The sequence below is a fragment of the Callithrix jacchus genome, chromosome 12 (genome assembly GCF_049354715.1).
Source record: "Callithrix jacchus isolate 240 chromosome 12, calJac240_pri, whole genome shotgun sequence".
Taxonomy (NCBI): Eukaryota; Metazoa; Chordata; class Mammalia; order Primates; family Cebidae; genus Callithrix; species Callithrix jacchus.
The window spans coordinates 96,455,425-96,466,548 of NC_133513.1; positions in this window are offsets into that span (position 1 = coordinate 96,455,425).

The following is an 11,124-nucleotide window of genomic DNA, read 5'->3' on the forward strand; positions in this document are numbered from 1 at the left end:
GCTGGGCACAGTGGCTCACATCTGGAATCCCAGTGGTTTTTGGAGGCCAAGGTGGGAGGATCACTTGAAACCAGGAGTTTGAGGCTGCAGTGAGCCATGATCACAGCACTGCATTTCAGCTGGGCCGACAGAGCAAGACCCTGTCTCTAAATAATAATCATAATAGGCCGGGCATGGTGGCTCAAGCCTGTAATCCCAGCACTTTGGGAGGCCGAGGCAGGTGGATCACCAGGTCAAGAGATCGAGACCATCCTGGTCAACATGGTGAAACCCCGTCTCTACTAAAAATACAAAAAATTAGCTGGGCATGGTGGCGTGTGCCTGTAATCCCAGCTACTCAGGAGGCTGAGGCAGGAGAATTGCCTGAACCCAGGAGGCGGAGGTTGCGGTGAGCCGAGATCGCGCCATTGCACTCCAGCCTGGGTAACAAGAGCGAAACTCCATCTCAAAAAAAAAAATTAAATAAGAATAAAAATTTAAAAAAATCATAAGAAAAATAAATACTCAATATAAGACAGTTTGATTAGATTCTCAATCAATTATTCTCATTATCATAAGAATTTTGGTGACAGGCTGGGGTCACACCTGTAATCCCAACACTTTGGGAGGTCACGGAGGGAGGATTGCTTGAGCCCAGGAGTTTAAGACCAGCCTGGGCAACACAGCAAGACCCTGTCACTACGCCTGAAAAAAAAAAAGTTACAGTTTTCAATGGGAGTAAATATTGAGGGTTAATTCTTTTCTTTGGGACAGGGTCTCACTCTGTCACCCAGCCTGCTGTGCAGTGGTGTCATCTCAGCTCACTGCAACCTCTGCCTCCCGGAATCAAGCCATCCTCCCAGTTCAGGCTCCTGAACAGCTGGGATTATAGGTATGCACCACAATGCCCAGCTAATTTTTGTATTTTTTCCTTGTCTCAAAAAACAGAAACAAACAAACAAACCAAAACTATCACCTACTTGGGCTAAGCCTTTTTGTAGGTGGTGTTTATCCACCATTTGAAGAAATCATCATTAAAGGAGCCTTCATGAGCTATGCACAATGGCTCACACTTGTAATCCTAGCACTTTGGAATGCTGAGATGGGTGGATCACATGAGATCAGGAGTTCCAGACCACCCTGGCCAACATGGTAAAACCCTGTCTTTACTAAAAATACAAAAATGGCTGGGTGCAGTGGCTCACACCTGTAATCCCAGCACTTTGGGAGACTGAGGCAGGTGGATCACCTGAGGTCAGGAGTTCGAGACCAGCCTGGCCAACATGGCCAAACCCTGTCTCTATTAAAAATACAAAAATTAGCCAGGCGTGGCATTGGGTGCCTGTAATCCCAGCTACTCAGGAGGCTAAGGCAGGAGAACAACTTGAACCCGGGAGTTGGAGGTTGCAGTGAGTCAGCTCACCCAGGCTGGAGTACAATGGTGCCATCCACTGCTGGTGCACAGAGGGAGTGTGACTGGTCAGTGGCTATGCTGCTGATGAAATCATTCATTGCATACAGCTTCAGGATGTCAAGGAGCGCTGAGCGGTCATCATCCTCAGGAAGACAAGATTAGATGCAGCCTGGTTGGAAACAAAGTCCCTGAACAGCTCCGTGTTACCACCCAGCTATGCTTCAGATCGCCTGTCAGGAAACAACAGGGACCCTGCCCTGAAACCCAAGCGGTCCCACCGAAAGGCAGACCCTGATGCTGCCCACAGACCTCGGATCCTGGAGATGGGAGTGGCGATATCCACCGCACTCAAGCCTAGGTGAAAGAGTGAGACTCAGTCTCAAAAATATAAATAAAGAAATAAAATAAAGAGCCTTGAATAGGAATTGCTTGTGGTCATTTCATGCAAAAAAAAAATCTGATATTAAAAAGTTGTGCTCACCAAATCAAGCTCATTTCTCACTTTGAGTTTAGGAGGTTTCATTTGGATGCTTTACACAAATCTTTCCTAATACTTTATATTTCAATTTTCTTATCATAATTATATAAGATAAATAAATTGTAATTTCTTTTTCACCAGGCATCCTACGGACGTCTCCTGGTTCCCTCCCTGTGGCCCAGTGTTGTATACCATCGTCTCCATGACGGACGTGAGGAATGTTAGGAAGCTCTGCTTCTGAAGGATGGAGGGGCTGGGGCAGGTGCCCTCAAGCCTCACTGTCCATGGTGCAGAAGCCACGCAAGTTTGCCTGGGGAGCTATGGACTGAATGTTCATGCCCCCTCCCAAATTCATCTCTTGAAGTCCTAGCCCCAACACGATGGCATTACGAGGTGGGGCTTTTGGGAGGTAATTAGTCTACGAGGGTGGAGCCCTCATGAATGGGATTAGTGCCCTTACAGAAGGGACCCTGGACCCTGGACCTCTACTCCTCGAGGACACAGTGAGAAGGCAGAACCCAGCCTTGGGTACCCTCATCTCAGACTTCTAGCCTTCTGAATTGTGAGAAATAAATGTGTGTTGTCTGTAGTATGTTTCATTACTGTGGCCCAAGCTGTTGGACACAGGGACACCCTTGGGCTCCCGGACACTGCCCTTCCCCCGTGCTGACGCTCTCCTAAAACATTGTCGTACCTCACTGCCCATCCTAAGCCACATCCGGGCCCTACCCACTCACTCCTTGCTTCTTCCACTCAATAGTCGAGTTTTTCTCTTAGCAGGAAGCCAGCCAGGCGTGGTGGTTCACGCCTGTAATCCCAGCACTTCAAGAGGCTGGGGCGGGCAGATCATTTGAAGTCAGGAGTTTGAGACCAGCCTGACCAACATGGTGAAACCCTGTTCCTACTAAAAATACAAAAAAAAAAAAAAAAAAAAAGAAAAAAAAATTAGCTGGGTGTGGCTAATTTCTACTGTATTTGTGGCAAATGTCCACAAATACAGTGGCTTAAAGCAACACGAATTATTTATTCTCTTGTAGTTCTGAGGTCAGGAGTCTATAACGGATCTTGGCCAGCTAACATCAAATGGTGGGCAGGCTGTTCCTTTTGGAAGCTCTAGAAGATAATCCATTTCCTTGTCTTCCCTACTGTGTAAAAGACACCCACATTCCCTGGCTTGTAACATCGCATTCCTCCAACCTCTGCTTCCCTCGTCACAGCTCCTTCTCTGACTCTCACTCTCCTATCTCTCTGTTTTTTGGAGATGCAGTCACTCTGTTGCCCAGGTTGGAGTGCAGTGGTGCAATCTCCGCTCACTGCAACCTCCACCTCCTGGGTTCAAGTGATTCTCCTGCCTCAGCCTCCCAAGTAGCTGGGATTACAGGCATGTGCCACCATGCCCAGCTAATTATTGATTTTTGGTAGAGACAGGGTTTCACCATGTTGGCCAGGCTGGTCTGGAACCCCTGACCTCAGGTGATCCTCTCACCCCAGCCTCCCAAAGGGCTAGGATTACAGCCGTGAGCCACTGTGACCTGCTCTACCTCTCCCTTATAAGGACGTGTGGGGCCCATCTGGCTAATCCAGGATGTTTCCTCATCTCAAAATGCATAACTTAATCACATCTGCAAAGCCCCTTTTGCCATGGAAGGTAACATATTCACAGGTTCTGGACATTACGCGGTGGACTCTTGGGGACTCCTGGTTCTATTGAACTTCAATAGGGGTCTTCGGTTGTCCATTTATCAGTACTTAGTGTCTTCTCCATCTCTCCCCTATAACTCCCAGGTCATGACTAAATACATAAAAAGCAGAATAGCACACACATTTTGGAGCATGGTGGCACACTCAGCCATGGTCACCACTGTGGGATGTACACTTGCCTCCTGCTTCCTGGCCTTGGGACTGTAGTCCAGGCACCCAAAGGACACAGCTGGTGAGTCCCCTCTGGCTTGGAGGAGTTAGGGGTGTCATGGAAAGCAGCATGCAAAGGGGGCTCCTGAGGAGAGCGGGTGCCGTGCTTTTAGGAAAATGCCCAATTTGCATAGGAGAGTGTGAGTGTGGGTGCTCCAATGGGTGCTGCCCTCAACCAGCAGCTGTTGGAGCATCCAGAGACTGGGGCAGTGGAGGAGGGAGGAGCCAACAGCAAATGTGGCTGCCAAGGCATCGGGGTGCTGGCAGGCTGGGTCATCAGAGCTGTGCAGTCTCCCCCTGAGAAAGGTAAAGCGCTGCTCTTTCCTTCATTGGCCGAACCCTATGGGGGTATACGCTGTGGCAAAATGGTAACGCTCACCCAGTTATTCATGTGTTCCCTTGTAATTCTCAGCCTCTGTGCCAGGGAGCTTGGGGCCTTGTGCCTGAGTTCTGGTGCAGAACTCTATCCTCACCCTTTACCATCTTCCCACTCTTCCCTGAAGGCGGCCCTGGATGCCAGGTGTAACAGACACCTCTGTGTCCCGCCCACTCTACTCAGCCCTCACCACTATTGCCCAGGCTGGAGTGTAGTAGTATAATCTAGCTCACTGCAACCTCAGTTTCCTGGGTTCCAGCGATCTCTTGTCTCAGCCCCCTGAGTAGCTGGGACTATAGGTGCCTGCCATCACACCTGGCTAATTTTTGTATTTTTAGTAGAGATGGGGTTTCACCATGTTGGCCAGGTTGTCTTGAACTGCTGACTTCAAGTGATCCACCCACCTAGGCCTCCCAAAGTGCTGGAATTACAGGCTTGAGCCACCTCGCCCGGCCTTTCACCACTATCTTGTAAAGGCTACTCACTGAAAACAGCCCAGACCTTGCTTGAGGGTTTTTTTTTCTGGCACTGGGTTCACATTTGGCCCAAGGCAACCTGGAGGTGCCCAGCTAGGGCCCCAGCTGGTGAGAGAGACTGGTGGAGACATGCCACCTCCTCCTTTCTGGGGAGCGGTTACTAGTGTCGTGCTCTCCCCAGCTCCCCAGTGGGATTGGGCTCTGGTTGCCCACGTGGTAACTGGCTGGCGGCTCTACCCTTGGCTGGCTTTCTTCCCTCTCCAGCATCACTTCTGTACCTTGCAGGGTTCCCCGGAAGCAACTTCTTATAAGCTATATGCACTCATTTCCTTTTCCCAGGACCAGCTTCTGGGGAATACCATGGGTCTTTTTTATTTTTATTGTTTATTTAGAGACAGGTTCTCCCTCTTTCTCCTAGACTAGAGTGCAGTGGCACGATCATAGCTTACTATAACCTTGAACACCTGGGCTCAAAAGATCATTAAGTCTCAGCCTCCAAAGTAGCTAGGACTACAGGTGTGCATCGCCATGCCCAACTAGGGTTTTTTTTTTTTGGTAAATTTGTAGAGATAGGGTCATGCTATATTGCCCAGGCTGGCCTCAATTCCTGGCCTCAAAAGATCCTCCCTTGCCTCTGCCTCCCAAAGTACTGGGGTTATAGGTGTGAGCCACTGTGCCAGCCATATCATGTGTCTTGATGGTGGCATCACAAGATGATGTCAGCTGGGTCCCCAAGTGATGTGTGAGTCAGAGCCCTCCTCTTCAACCTCCCTTCCCTGTTTAACTATATCAGGTTTTGCTTGAGTGAGAAACACATCTTTATTGTGTTAAGCCGCTGACACTTTCTTTTTATTTTTACTGTATTTTATTATTTATTTATTTATTTATTTTTATTTAGAGACAGGAGTTTTGATCTCTTGCTCAGGCGGGAGTGCAGTGGCATGATCTAGGCTCACTGCAACCTCCACCTCCCACGTTCAAGGCATTCTCCTGCCTCAGCCTCCCAAGTAGCAGGGACTATAGGTGTGCACCACCACCCCCAGCTAATTTTTATAGTTTTAGTAGAGACAGTGTTTCACTGTGTTGCCCAGGTCTCAAACTCTCGACCTCAGGTGATCTGCCCACCTCAGCCTCCCAAAATGCTAGAATTATAGACGTGAGCCACCGCGCCCAGCCTACTGTATTTTATTTTTACATTCCCAGCCAAGCCTAATATAATGTTTATGTGTGAGATTTTAAGCAAGACACTTAAATTTGTAGAGATTCTACCTCTGAAATACTCTAATCTATCGATTCTGGCCCTCTCCACCCTAATCCAAGCCCCGTCAGTTCTTGACTGCCTTTGGCAGTTCACATGGGCCCCTATCAAGACACTCCCAGGCTGTGGCCAGGAGAATCTTTTAAAAGCGAACATCTGACTCAATTACTACTTAATTCCTTCCAATGTTTAAGTCCAAAATCCTTAACCGGGTCTGCATGACCCTGTGAGAGCTGGTGCCCGGGCCACTCTTCTCCCCATGCCTCCTCCCCAGTTGACCAGTTTGCTTTCAGTTTCTCAAACAGGACAAGTCTCTTCCAGCTCAAAGGACAAGAACCTTTGCATGGGTTCTGCACATTCCTGCAATACTTCTTCCCCTGTTCTCACTGGAGAAATTCCTGTGAATCCTTAAGGTCTCAGTGTAATGATTGTGTAGGGGCTCACAGAAACAGTACCCTGAAATGAAGGTCTCAGAAGCAAAAGACTTTTTCTGACCTTCACCTGCTCCCCTGTCTCCGGCCCCTCATTCTCCCCCAAGGTTAGCCATAGAAACTAGAATCCCTCTTCCCCAGGGTGGGTCATAGAAACCAGAACCCCTTTCTCCCTGAAGCCAGCCACAAAATCTAAAAATATTACTCTAGGCCCAGCAGGTAGTGGTTCATGCCTGTAATCCCAGTACTTTGGGAGGCCAAGGAGGGCAGATCACTTGAGGTCAGGAGTTCAAGACCAGCCCAAAACCCCATCTCTCCTAAAAAATACAAAAATTAGCCAGGTGTGGTGGTAGGCTCCTGTAATCCCAGCTACCTGGGAGGCTAAGGCAGGAGAATTGCTTGAACCCAGGAGGTGGAAGTTGTAGTGAGCTGAGATCATGCCATTGCACTCCGGCCTGAGTGACAGAGTAAGACTCTGTCCAAAAAAAAATTTTTTTTTCTAATTCCTACCCCTAATCTTTCAGTGTAGGCCATAAAGAAATTATTTGACCTACCTTGTTAGATTGCAGGTCACAAGATCCCCTTCCCCCATCCCATGGGAGAAAGGAGTGCTGCCCAGAGAGGCCCAGGAGAACCTAAAAGGAAGCCTTGCTGGTTCCCACAGTCCGTAGCATTGACTCAGACCTTTTTTGTCCAGTTGTATTTCTGCGTGGTTGTTTCCATAGCCTGTTGAACCCGAGTGTAAAAATGGACCATTTCCTCTGTATCTTTGGGTCTTCATCCTGAAGATGAAGACTCTGGCATCAAATAAATGTGTATGCTTTTGTCCTGTTGATCTCTGCCTTTTGTCAGTGATTTTTCAGTGAACTTTCATTGGGTGAAGGGGAAGTTTTTCCATCCCCTACAGTTTCTTCTTTAGAGATTCCTTCCTGAACCTTCTGCTGATATCAGTCCTGCAGATACAGGCTCTCAGAGCCCCCTGGATGTTCTTCCCCTTCCAGCACTGAATATAATCGTTATTACTTTCTGAGGTAGGTGGCTTATTTAATAGCTAGGGGCTCCCACTGGATCATAAAGGCTAAAAGTCTTCATCTGTTTTATTCACTACCATGTGCCTAACGCTTAGAACGATGTGCCTAGAACGTAATGGATGCTCAGTTAGTAAGTGTGAATGAAGGAATACAGGAACAAGCGAATGAAGAAAGGAAGTGAAACTTGGGCCAAGATAAATGTGTAGGGAGGCAAAAGTTCAGGCACAAAAGGTAGACAGCACTCACCTGTACAGTTCCGTGAGAAGAGACAAGACAGGACACCTCTGAGGCGGCACAGACCTGTGAGTTGAGTTGGGGGCGAAATGCCTGTTCAAAGCTCACTGCCATGGCAGCTGCCAAAAGATCACCTCCCATTAGCCTCCGCTAGACCCTCAGGGACCTCTCCCCATCCCACACGCCTCAGCCTCCCCCATCAGAGCCAGTTAGCACAGGCAGAGAAATCATTTCATGTGGCTGCAAAGAGCCGGGCAGAGCTGAGCCCCAAACAGAGAACTCCTTCATTTTCTTCTTCTTTTTTATTATTATTTTTTGAGATAGAGTTTTGCTCTTGTTGTCCAGACTGGAGTGCAATGGTGCGATCTTGGCTCACTGTAATCTCTGCCTCCCGGGTTCAAGCGGTTCTCCCGCTGCAGCCTCCGGAGTAGCTGGATTACAGGTGTGCACCACCATGTCTGGCTACTTTTGTATTTTTAGTAGAGACAGGGTTTTACTATATGTTGGCCAGGCTGGTTTCAAATTCCTGACCTCAGGTGATCCACCCACCTTGGCCTCTCAAAGTGCAGGGATTATAGGCATGAGCCACTGTACCCGGCCATCTTCTTCTTCTTCTTCTTTTTTTTTTTTTTAGTTTCGTCATGTTGCCCAGGTTGGTCTTGAACTCTGAGCTCTAGTGATCCACCTTCCTTGGCCTCCCAATATACTGGGATTACAGGCATGAGCCACTGTGCTTGGCTGGACTCCCTCATTTTCAATAAGAGCCTTGGAAGTGGGAGCATGCTAGTGTGGACACAATTTCTCTACTCCCATCGTAGTCTTTGGTCCCAGTGCCTTTTCCTGTACGGGGATACTGAAGGTCTCTCTTGTATCATCATCACAAATTGGGGCAGGTGCCCAGGGATTTATACGAATTGTATAGAAACCTACCCATCTGCTTGGCCAGGACTATCTCCCCCGGGAAGTTGGCAATAACCGTTGACTTTCCCTCCGTTCTCCACCTGCTCGGGTTGCTCAGAAGCACCACTGGATTTGTTGATCCTCCTTCCCCCATCTAGGAATTCTCTCCTCCCTGGCCTGCCCCTGGACTCTGCCTCTGTGATTACCCCTTTCTCTCCCTTGTTGCCTCCTCTATTCCCTCCAAAACTCTAAAAGTCTTAGGCTTTCCTCTTTTCACTCAAGTCCCTTTCTCAATGGCCCTATCCATTTCGGCAGCTTCAGTGTCCTCTCCACATGGGTGAACCCCAAATATCATCCTTCTTCCTGACCTTGCCGCCAAGCACTCGTCTCTCATCCCCAGCCGCCAGCAGGATAAAGTCAAAGTCCGGAGCTAAATCCTCAAGTCTCCTGCCGTCTTCCCTCCTCTTGCAAACCTAGCTGAGATGGGAATTGCAGCTGCCCAGGCTGCACGAGGGTGGGGCCGGAACAGCCAGTGGTCATAGTTCCAGTACATTCCTGCCTTGTCTGGCTGGCCACTGTGTCTCCTGAAGTAGGTCCACATACAGGACACAGTCGGGTTTGAAACCACACATCTGGGGACAAAAGAGGGTGAAAGATACATTTGAAGGCTGTCAAGGACAGAGAATGGACAGAATGTATTCCCAGGTATGGAGCTCAGGGAGCATGGCTTGTTGGGACTCCTGGACCCTCTGGCCAAGATCTTTCCCTTTTGTCAGGCTGGACTGCTCGCCCCTCCACTTCGCTATTTGTTCACTTGTTATATCCCTGTCTCTCCTTCCAAACTTGAAGCTCCATTAAGATAGGAAGGACTATCTGTCTTGCTCTTTGGCCACTCCAGGCATTCAATGAGTATCTGTTGAATGAATAAATAGAACACGCTCTGCCCCTTTCCCAACTTTTTGCCTGTGTTTTTTTTTTTTTTTTTTTTTTGAGATGGAGTCTTGCTCTGTCCAGGCTGGAGTGCAGTGGCATGACCTCAGCTCACTGTAACCTCCACCTCCTATGTTCAAGCGATTCTCCTGCCTCAGCCTCTAGAGTAGCTGAGACTACAGGCACACGCCACCACACCCAGCTAATCTTTTTTTTTTTTTAGTAGAGATGGGGTTTCACCCTGTTGGCCAGGATGGTCTTGATCTCTTGACCTTGTTATCCACCCACCTCGGCCTCCCAAAGTGCTGGGATTACAGGCCTATGCCTTTATTCTTATTTTTTCCCTTGAGATGCTCTGCACCCTCCCTCCCTCTCTCTTTCCACATGTCAAAATCCTTCCCATCCTTCAGACCCATTCAAATGACTCTTCATCGTGAAGTCTTCCCTCACCCTTCGGCTTGGAGCCTCCTTCTCCCTGCTAACTCCCCATGGCACCTGACTTGCCTTTATTAGATCACTTACACCTTATGCTTTGGATTCTTATTATTTCTGTACCCACCTCTGTCCCCCTAATAAAGCACCAAGATTTAGCCTTTTCTCTCCTCTGGGCCTCTGCCCCTTGCTGATGACTCCCTCTCTCCCCCAGCAGCACAGATGTTGGCCACAGACAGCAGATCCAGGATCGCCCCATGCCTTTCTACTTCCTTGGCACAAGGAAGCACGGCTGCTTAAGGGCAGGGGCAGGGTCATCGGTGTATTCTCTCTTCCCTCTTCCCTGGCACAGCACTTTCTATGCAGTAGGTGCTCTATAAGTACTCAGTATAGGAAGGCAAGAGTACAGATTGCATTCGGCAACTTTTTACTCCAGATGCTGCTTCCTTGGAGCCCAAAGCAGCCTCCCTGAGCCTCCTTTTCCCAGGCTGGGAGCTCACCCATGCAGACTGGGCTGCCTCCAAGGTCTCCCTCCTTCCTCTCCACCCTATCACTGTTAAAACTTTGCCTAAACCGGGTCCCAACCCAGCACCATTTCAGACATTTGCATGGCCTGACCACAGCCAGTAGGTCGGGGGAGGCTGAGCTGCAGGGATTTTTCTGGTCTCACAAGGTCTCTTGGCAAGAGCCCAGGAGAACAAAAGTTGCCTGATGAAGGGGGCAGGGCTCCAGGGTTGGGAGCATCATGGCGGGGGGCCAGGGGGTGCTGTATTTCCTGCGGTACTGAGGAAGTAGAAAAGCATGGTGGTGAACCTGGGTCTGCTTCCTTTAGCCACATCTGTGCTGATGGAGGCGACCGCAGGGTGTCTAGGGGTGGGGGTAGAAAGTGGGGGCTAGATGAGTCATCAGGGAGGGGCAGAGGCCCAGAGGAGAGCAAAGGCTAAATCTTCCCCAAACCCTTCCTGTTCAGGCTGCCAGAGATGGAGTGGCAGTTTTTTTGTTTTATTTTTGAGACGAGGCTCACTCTTGTTGCCCAGGCTGGAGTGCAGAGGCATGATCTTGGCTCACAGCAACCTCTGCCTCCCAGGTTCAAGCCATTCTCCTGCTTCAGCCTCCTGAGTAACTGGGATTACAGGTGTCCAACACTACACCCAGCTAATTTTTATACTTTTAGTAGAGATGGGGTTTCATCATATTGGCCAGGCTGATCTCGAACTCGTGACCTCAGGTGATCCACCTGCCTCGGCCTCCCAAAGTGCAGGGATTATAGGCGT